The sequence below is a fragment of the Galeopterus variegatus genome, unplaced genomic scaffold, assembly GCF_000696425.1.
Source record: "Galeopterus variegatus unplaced genomic scaffold, G_variegatus-3.0.2 Scaffold950, whole genome shotgun sequence".
NCBI lineage: Eukaryota > Metazoa > Chordata > Mammalia > Dermoptera > Cynocephalidae > Galeopterus > Galeopterus variegatus.
The window spans coordinates 164,658-174,438 of record NW_007727061.1 but is presented as its reverse complement, the minus strand read 5'-3'; the positions used below and the strand labels follow the sequence as shown (position 1 = coordinate 174,438).

The window sequence follows — 9,781 nt, the reverse complement described above, 5'->3', positions numbered from 1 at the left end:
GATACCTGGGTAATAAGGTAGATCTAGTTTTAGTTCTCTGAGGAACCTCCATACTCTTCTCCACAGCTGTACCAATTTATACTCCCACCAGCAATGTAGGAGAGTTCCTTTTCTCTCTATCTTCATCAGCATACACAGCCATTCTTTATGGCTCTTGCTGCAAAAGTAATGTCTCAGTTTGAGAGAAATTTTATGTTGGGTGATCACAAATGTTTGGAAGAGCTTCATTATCATTTCTGAAAGTTGTGTTAAGGATTTTTAAAGTATCATTGCCATCTTTTATGAAATTATTGCTATCATGACTATAAAATTCACGGTGAGCCTGAGAAATGGGAGGCTATCGGATATGCAATCTACTGGGGACTATAGAGAAAGTCATTAGAAGTCCTAGCAGCTTCTCAGGCAGAACTTTGTGAGGTGGAAATAACTGTTGCATGTCCTTAAGTCTCAGATCTGCAGCTCAAGTATGAGAATCTCAAAACTGGGCTTGATCACTGTATTTAAAATATCTATCTATCTACATATATATATAGATATAGATATAGATATATTTTTTTGGCAGCTGGCCAGTATAGAGCTCGAACCCTAGACCTTATTATTTTTCAATAGAACATTTATCTCACAAGGTAACCTACCTTGTTTACCAAGGGAATTTCTTCCTAGTGGATGAATCTACATAGGAGTCCAAATTAAAGATCAGATTATTTGTTTGATGAGCATATAATTAGAACAAAGAAAACTGATGTTATTAAGAAGTATCTAATTTAGTCATTCCCTTTCTTAAGAACGTTTAGTCTTCTCATTGCTTTCAGAATAAAATCCAAACTCCTTATTGATCACTCCCCCTTCTTTTTCAAACCTCACCTCAAGCATTGCTCCAATAATCCAGACACCAAGTCACTTAAAATTTATTTTAGGGATAAATTTTATTTTGGCAAAATTCATATTTGTATCTCAAAACCCTGCTCAAAGATCTATATTCCCTAGCAATTCAATTTTTTTCTTCTTAATTAATTAATTTATTATTATTATTTTTTTTTAAAGATGACCGGTAAGGGGATCTTAACCCTTGTCTTGGTGTTGTCAGCACCACGCTCAGCCAGTGAGCGAACCGGCCATCCCTTTATAGGATCTGAACCCGTGGCCTTGGTGTTATCAGCACCGTACTCTCCTGAGTGAGCGAACCGGCCATCCCTTTATAGGATCTGAACCCGTGGCCTTGGTGTTATCAGCACCGTACTCTCCTGAGTGAGCGAACCGGCCATCCCTTTATAGGATCTGAACCCGTGGCCTTGGTGTTATCAGCACCGTACTCTCCTGAGTGAGCGAACCGGCCATCCCTTTATAGGATCTGAACCCGTGGCCTTGGTGTTATCAGCACCGTACTCTCCTGAGTGAGCCACGGGCCGGCCCTGCAATTGAATTTTTCAAACCAGCAACAGTCACTCTATTCTCTATATTTACATAGCAATTTGTACATATCTCTAGCAACATTTAATCATTATAATTACTAATTTAAATGCTTTCTTCCCTCAGTGAAATGTGAGTTTCTTGAGGGCTGGGACAATCTTATTTATCTATTAAATTCTAATGTTTGGTACACAGAAGAAACACAAAAATGCCATTAAACTGCTTGCTGATTATGTCCATTAAACTATGTGGTAAATTGGCTGTCTCCATTCCTCAATATCGCCAGAACATTCTGTTTTATAAAATAGTCCCTTTTAGGGCCGGCCTGTGGCTCACTCGGTAGAGTGCGGTGCTGATAACACCAAGGCCACAGGTTCGGATCCTATATAGGGATGGCCGGTTTGCTCACTGGCTGAACGTGGTGCTGACGACACCAAGTCAAGGGTTAAGATCCCCTTACCGGTCATCTTTTAAAAAAAAAAAAAAAAAAAACTATGTGGCAAATTGGCTGTCTCCATTCCTCAATATCGCCAGAACATTCTGTTTTATAAAATAGTCCCTTTTAGGGCCGGCCTGTGGCTCACTTGGGAGAGTCTGGTGCTGATAACACCAAGGCCACGGGTTCGGATCCTATATAGGGATGGCAGGTTAGCTCACTGGCTGAGCGTGGTGCTGACAAGACCAAGCCAAGGGTTGAGATCCCCTTACCGGTCATCTTTAAAAAAAAAAAATGAAATAAAATAAATAAATAAATAAATAAATAAATAAATAAATAAATAAATAAATAAATAAATAAATAAATAAATAAATAAATAAATAAATAAATAAATAAATAAATAAATAAATAAATAAATAAATAAATAAATAAATAAATAAATAAATAAATAAATAAATAAATAAATAAATAAATAAATAAATAAATAAATAAATAAATAAATAAATAAATAAATAAATAAATAAATAAATAAATAAATAAATAAATAAATAAATAAATAAATAAATAAATAAATAAATAAATAAATAAATAAATAAATAAATAAATAAATAAATAAATAAATAAATAAATAAATAAATAAATAAATAAATAAATAAATAAATAAATAAATAAATAAATAAATAAATAAATAAATAAATAAATAAATAAATAAATAAATAAATAAATAAATAAAATAGTCCCCTTTATGTTAGACCAGTGGTTCTTTCAGGGTTTTGAATCTGTGAGTTAGTAAAAAGAATTTTTTTTTTTTTTTTTAAAGATGACTGGTAAGGGGATCTTAACCCTTGACTTGGTGTTGTCAGCACCACGCTCACCCAGTGAGCGAACCGGCCATCCCGATATGGGCTCCGAACCCATGGCCTTGGTGTTATCAGGACCGCACTCTACCGAGTGAGCCACGGGCCGGCCCCAGTAAAAAGAATTTTTAAACATTTTGGAGAGCAACAGAGAAAGAACATTTTTTAAAAGCTACCACCTACAGCACAGCCTTATAACACCAAGGTCACAGGTTTGGATCCCCATACTGGCCAGCCACCAAAAAAATACCACACAACTACATAAGAGCTATCATCCATTAGTATCATAATTTAAGTATATTTTAAGTCTAAAAACATTAGAGAGAATATAATTTCGGAATATGAGCAGTCTTTTAAATTGAACAAATTTAAGTTTATAGAAAATTCTCTAGATTGCCTTTATTTTTCATTTCACTGCCAACTGGTGAAAGACAGCTTTTGAAAAACAGTGAAATGGACTAGTGTGTTCTCCCTAACATAATTATAAACAACTATATACCCTTTTATACATTCCTAACTTAACATCAGAGATATTTCATTGTAGGTGCAAATCGTAATAAATGCCATTTCTGGCAGGTTGTAAATATCGACACTACAAAATAAAATCATGTCATCTTAGAAAATCCACTCAATGGAATCTATGTAATACAATTATTTGATACCCACCATCATTAATTTAAAAATACATAAACAGTTGAAATTTTTACATTTTTCCTTTTCTTCCATTGTGTTTCCCCACAAAATTTCATAATATATTTATACTTGGAAGTCTATTATCAATCAATTTAAATTTAATTTAAAAAATTTCTGGGCCGGCCTGGGGCTCACTCGGGAGAGTGCGGTGCTGATAACACCAAGGCCATGGGTTCGGATCCCATATAGGTATGCCCGGTTGCTCAGTTGGGAGAGCGTGGTGCTGACAACACCAAGTCAAGGGTTAAGATCCCCTTACCGGTCATCTTTAAAGAAAAAAAAATTTCTGATAATAAATGTTTAAAAAAATCCTGAATTGAGTTACGATTATAATTGTCAGTGCACATTTGATTATATCAATATAAATATATTACAAATACTGATATTAAACATAAGACAGGGCCGGCCTGTGGCTCACTCGGGAGAGTGCGGTGCTGATAACACCAAGGCCCCGGGTTCGGATCCCATATAAGGATGGCTGGTTCACTCACTGGCTCAGTGTGGTGCTGACAACACCAAGTCAAGGGTTAAGATCCCCTTACTGGTCATCTTTTTAAAAAAAAAAAACATAAGACATAAAAATTCATTAAAAATGAATTTATTTTTATTTTATTCATTTTTATTTATTTATTTATTTTAAAAGATGACCGGTAAGGGGATCTCAACCCTTGGCTTGGTGCTGTCAGCACCACACTCAGCCAGTGAGTCAACCGGCCATCCCTACATAGGATCCAAACCCGTGGCCTTGGTGTTATCAGCACCACACTCTCCCCAGTGAGCCATGAGCCAGCCCGAAAATGCATTTCTTAATAACCTGATTTTTTTCCCACTAGTTAATGTGCCACAGATGTGTTTGCTAGTGTGAGAAAGGGTTTGCCATATACATATTTTATCCCCTTTTTTCTTATTTTCTTTTGTGTACATTTTGAGAACAGTTGTTCAGAAAAAATTATGGATGGTAGGAATAAAATGAGTTTCATTTTAGCTATCTCACAAAATTCTTTAAACTACTCTGTGTAAAAAAACTCTTAGTAATCTATCATTCAAAATTATTATTATTATTAGGGCCGGCCCGTGGCTCACTCGGGAGAGTGTGGTGCTGATAACACCAAGGCCACGGGTTCGGATCCCTATATAGGGATGGCTGGTTAGCTCACTGGGTGAGTGTGGTGCTGACAACACCAAGTCAAGGGTTAAGATCCCCTTACTGGTCATCTTTTAAAAAAGAAAAATAATAATAATTTTTTTTTTTTCAGCACAATGCTGTCCCAATAGAGCTAACCGACCATCCCTATATAGGGATCCAAACCCGTGGCCTTGGTGTTATCAGCACCGTACTCTACCAAGTGAGCCATGGGCTGGCCCCAATATTATTTTTAATGATCAACGGACACCTCAATTAGATCCTTCTTCAGTTCTGTTGAAAGCAAAAGCTAGAAACCATCAGAGTTGCAAAAATGTTGCTACCAAGTGATTAGGGACACTTACTTTCTTTATTTGTCTCTGGTGCCCCCTTTTTTCATTCTGAGACAATGTACCAAGGTAAAATTAGGGATGGGCAAAAGGTATGCCTTTTTTGGTGAAGTGGAGGAAGGGTGATTGTGAAAGAGGTGGAAAAAAAAACAACAACCCAGCTAGAGAGGAACATTCTCTAGCAGTTCAATTTTTAGAAAAACAGTCCATTTGGAAGTGGAAAGCCTAAGAACCAATCCTCTTAAAAAAAGACCATGTGGGGCTGGGCCGTGGCTCACTTGGGTGTGGTGCTGATAGCACCAAGTCAAGGGTTAATATCCCCTTACCAGTCATCTTTAAGAAAAAAAAAAAAAAAAAAGACCATGTGTTCACATATTCCTTGAAAACTCTTTGTGTACCTCCAGGCCTAAGCATACCCCAGTCTGAACAACACTGGATTAGACTTGAAAGTATTAGTTCTCACTGAAGCAGTTACATTCCAACCCAAGGATGTACCCTCAATCTTGAACAGATAACTGGATCACCCTAATCACATCTTTGGGATGGCAGATTTCTTTTGTAAAGAATGATCTCATTATTTATATTGGTCCTATTAGCTTTAGTTTTCAAAGTGAGGTATTTTCTGACCTTGACATTATCTCCAAATTCTGGAGGATGGGAGTTAACCTATTTGGAACCTAAAGCCCTCTATGGAGTGACTGCATAAAGTTGTGTAGAAAGCCCTGCTTTATGGTATTTCTTCACAGCACCGTACTATTACAGCCTTGCCTTCTTTCTCTCTTCCACATTTTCTCACCTGGTACTTTGAAGGTAATTTTGTTTGCATTTGTGAATTTATGAGAGAGATGGATTAGTGTGAAATCTGTGGCTACTGAACAGAGCCAAGTTAATTGACCAGGGAAATGAATCTGTGAACCAAACAGTATTTGTAAATATTTGGAATGGGTCTCTCTTTTTTTTTTTTTCCTTTTTGTCTTTTTTACTGACCGGTAACGGGATTGCAACCCTCGGTGTCGCGCCCGTACCAGGGACCGGCAACGGGATCGCAACCCTCGGTGTTGCGTCTGCACTGCGCTCAGCCAGTGAGCGGGAACCCGTCTCCACATGGGATCCGAACCCTCAGCGGGAGTGCGGCTGCGCTCCCAAGCGGTGCACTCTCCAGTGCGCCACCGGGCCGGCCCTGGAATGGGTCTCTTAATCAACAAAAATCAGTAATGTAAATGTGGCTTTAATAATTGTTTTTAAGGGCCTGCCCGTGGCTCACTTGGGAGAGTGTGGTGCTGATAATACCAAGGCCACGGGTTCGGATCCCTATCTAGGGATGGCCGGTTAGCTCACTTGGGAGAGAGTGGTGCTGACAAGACCAAGTCAAGGGTTAAGATCCCCTTACCAGTCATCTTTTAAAATAAATAAATAAAAATAAATATTAAATGCCTACCCCTACTCTATTGTTTCCATTCTTTGTAGCCCATATAAAAATTCATACTGGAAAAAATATTCTGTTTTTGTACGGTTCATATACACAAAGGAGGCACTTTACCTTTTTATTTCATCTCTCTGAGAACAATACAGTGAGCTACTATTTGTGATTATTTAGAATATAGAAAAACTAAACTCAAAAAATGGTTAGCTAACATTAAATTTATTTTATTTTTTAAATTGTTTTATTTTTTGAAAAATATGACCAGTAAGGGGATATTAACCCTTGGCTTGGTGTTGTCAGCACCATGCTTAGCCAGTGAGCAAACCGGCCATCCTTATATAGGATCCGAACCTGTGGCCTTGGTGTTATCAGCACCGCACTCTCCCGAGTGAGCCACGGGCTGGGCCTTAAATTTAGAATTAAAAAAAATTTTTTTTTTTTTTTTTTAAAAGATGACTGGTAAGGGGATCTTAACCCTTGACTTGGTGTTGTCAGCACCACGCTCAGCCAGTGAGCAAACTGGCCATCCCTATATGGGATCCGAACCCGCAGCCTTGGTGTTATCAGCACCGCACTCTCCCGAGTGAGCCACGGGCCGGCCCAAGAATTAAAAAAATTTAAAAGCATGAATTCACAGATAAAGCAATGTTTTATTTGAATACTTTTTAATGACATAGGAAGTTCTGACTGGAATTATTTTTATTAAGTAGCTTTAATTTTAAAACATTTTCAAAACAATCTATGATCACACCCTTTATTTGTGGAAGTAAACTATATAACATGCAAATATTATCAACATTTAAGACCTGCCATATTTCTGCTCTGCTGGCTTATTCAGTAAAATTCTGATGTATGTTTTAGTCTTTTATTGAAACTTCAAAGTTTTGTGTACCTATAGTGCTGGCAAACTTGCATATTCATATATTAGCTTATTCATTCTACAAATCCTTACTAGTTGTCCTCCATATCACAGTCACCATTTCTAGATGCAGGAAATAAGATATTGAGCAAAACCAGAAACGGTTCCTGCGCTCATGGAGCTTTCAGTTCAATGAGTGTGCAATAATCAAATACTTTCACAAGTGCTGTGAAGGAGAGTTAAGGAATGCTAGGAGAATCTATAACAGGATATGCGTTTTTCTGTTTTTGTTTTTTTAAGATGACCGGTAAGGGGATCTTAACTCTGGACTTTGTGTTGTCAGCAGCAGGCTCACCCAGTGAGCTAACCGGCCATCCCTATATGGGATCCGAACCCGTGGCCATGGTGTTATAAGCACCACACTCTCCCGAGTGAGCCACGGGCCCCCCTATAACAGGATATTTGAATGTTGCTGGTGTGGGTGGTCAGGGAAAGCTGCCTTAAGAAAATAATCTAAGGATGAATGTGGGTTAATTAGGAGAAAAAAGGAAGAGCACTACAGAGAGGGAACAGTTTGTGCAAAGGCCAGATGGGGATCAAAGCAAACCGAAGTCAGAAAGAGCCAGTTTCTGGAGGAGAGTGTTGTGGGAGGAGAGGAACCTGGCATGCGAGGAGGCTGGAGTAGTTGATGGCAGCCAGACCTTGCAGGATTCTGCAGGCATATTAACAGTGTTTTGATATGTAGACCGACATAAAATAATTGAAACCTTGTAGGGTTTTAGGCATCAAGGGATCAGCAATCAAGAGTGTAGGTGGGGTGACAGAATCAGATTAGCATTTTGTAAAGATTACTGGCTTCTGTAGAGAATGGGACTGTAGGGCAGGGCCAGAATGTATGGTTTATTTTGCTAGATGCTTCCCTGAAAATATGCATGCAAACTTAGGCTTTTGTAAAATAAATGTTTTAAAGGGATTAGAATTTTCTTTTCTTTCTTTCTTATTGTAACACAGTTGATTGTACATGTCTGTGGGGTACAGAGTTGAATATGAATACTTGTGTACAATATGTAATGCTCAAATCAGAATAATTATATTCAACAATATACACTATCATTGTTATTCTTGGCCCTTTACCAATTCCTCCCTACCCCGCCCTTTCCCACTTCTAGTAACCTCAGTTCTTCTTTTGAAAGTTCAATGTATTAATGTGAATGTTGTATCTTTCTTTCTTTTATTTATACGTTTATTATTTTAGCTCCCACTTATGAGTGAGAACATATGGTATTTCTCTTTCTGGGGATTAGAATTTTCTATGAAAAGAAACACAATGGTTTTTTTATCTTTTGAATATTTTGTTTATTTGCCGGGGGAGCAGGGCAAAATTGGTTCATAATAAGTAGAGAGAAAAAAGAATGAACAGTATTTTTCTCCAAAAGTCCTGGGAAATACCTGTCACTGATTATCAAAGTTAATTGTTAAAAACTTCTCCCCCCAAATGAAAATAGCTTTATCGATTTATCATATACTCAATATAAGTTATAATTTCAACTTAAGGCCACAGAAAATGTATTAAGAAAGTTATTTTTAAACTAAAATTCTATTACTAATTATTGCCTCCATTCTGGTGAACATCCTTTTAAATTCTTCTCCATGTTTGTTTTCATGTATAGATTTAGGTATACACTCTAGGGACCAGGGCTGTTTTTTTTTCTTTTTTCTTTTTTAAAAGATGACCGGTAAGGGGATCTTAACCCTTGACTTGGTGTTGTTAGCACCACGCTCACCCAGTGAGCAAACCGGCCATCCCTATATGGGATCCGAACCCGTGGCCTTGGTGTTATCAGCACCGCACTCTCCCGAGTGAGCCATGGGCCGGCCCAGGGCTGTTTTTTTTTCAACAACATATATACGTCCAGTGTCCAATGAAATAGGTGCTCAATACAGTTTTTTTTTTTTTTTGGCAGCCGGCTGGTATGGGGATCTGAACCCTTGACCTTGGTGTTATGAACACCACATTCTAACCAACTGAGCTAACCAGCCAGCACCTGCTCAACAAATATTAATTGGATAATTATTCCTATAATATGTGTCAATATATTGCTTTTCTCTTTTTTTTCCAAGATGATCAGTAAGGGGATCTTAACCCTTGACTTGGTGTTGTCAGCACCACGCTCTCCAAAGTGAGCTAACCGCCCATCCCTATATAGGAATCCAAACCTGTGGCCTTGGTGTTATCAGTACCACACTCTCCCGAGTGAGCCATGGGCCAGCTCATATTGCTTTTTTCATTCAACAATAAGACTTGGACTTATATAATGCCACATCAATCTTTTTAATAGCTGGTCAATAGTTCACCAAGTGAATGTACCATCATGTGTATAAACACTCATATTGATAGAAGCTCATTTTTTATCCCAGTTTTGTAGGCTTATAAACAATGCTGCAATAAACATCCTTTTTTTTTTTTTTTTGTCTTTTGTCTTTTTCCGTGTCCGGCAACGGATCGCAACCCTCAGTGTTGCCCCCGCACCGGACCGGGGACCGGCAACGGGACCGCAACCCTCGGCGTTGCTCCCGCGCCTCGCTCAGCCAGTGAGCGGGAACCGGTCTGTACGTGGGATCCGAACCCT

General features: G+C 38.1%; 1 non-coding gene across 1 annotated transcript; it reads right to left on the bottom strand.

Annotated features, from left to right (window-relative positions):
- Positions 1 to 9,116: 9,116 nt before the first annotated feature.
- TRNAM-CAU lies at positions 9,117 to 9,191 on the bottom strand. The gene has a single exon. It is a non-coding gene; the product is annotated as a tRNA-Met (tRNA).
- Between the last annotated feature and the right edge of the window lie 590 nt (positions 9,192 to 9,781).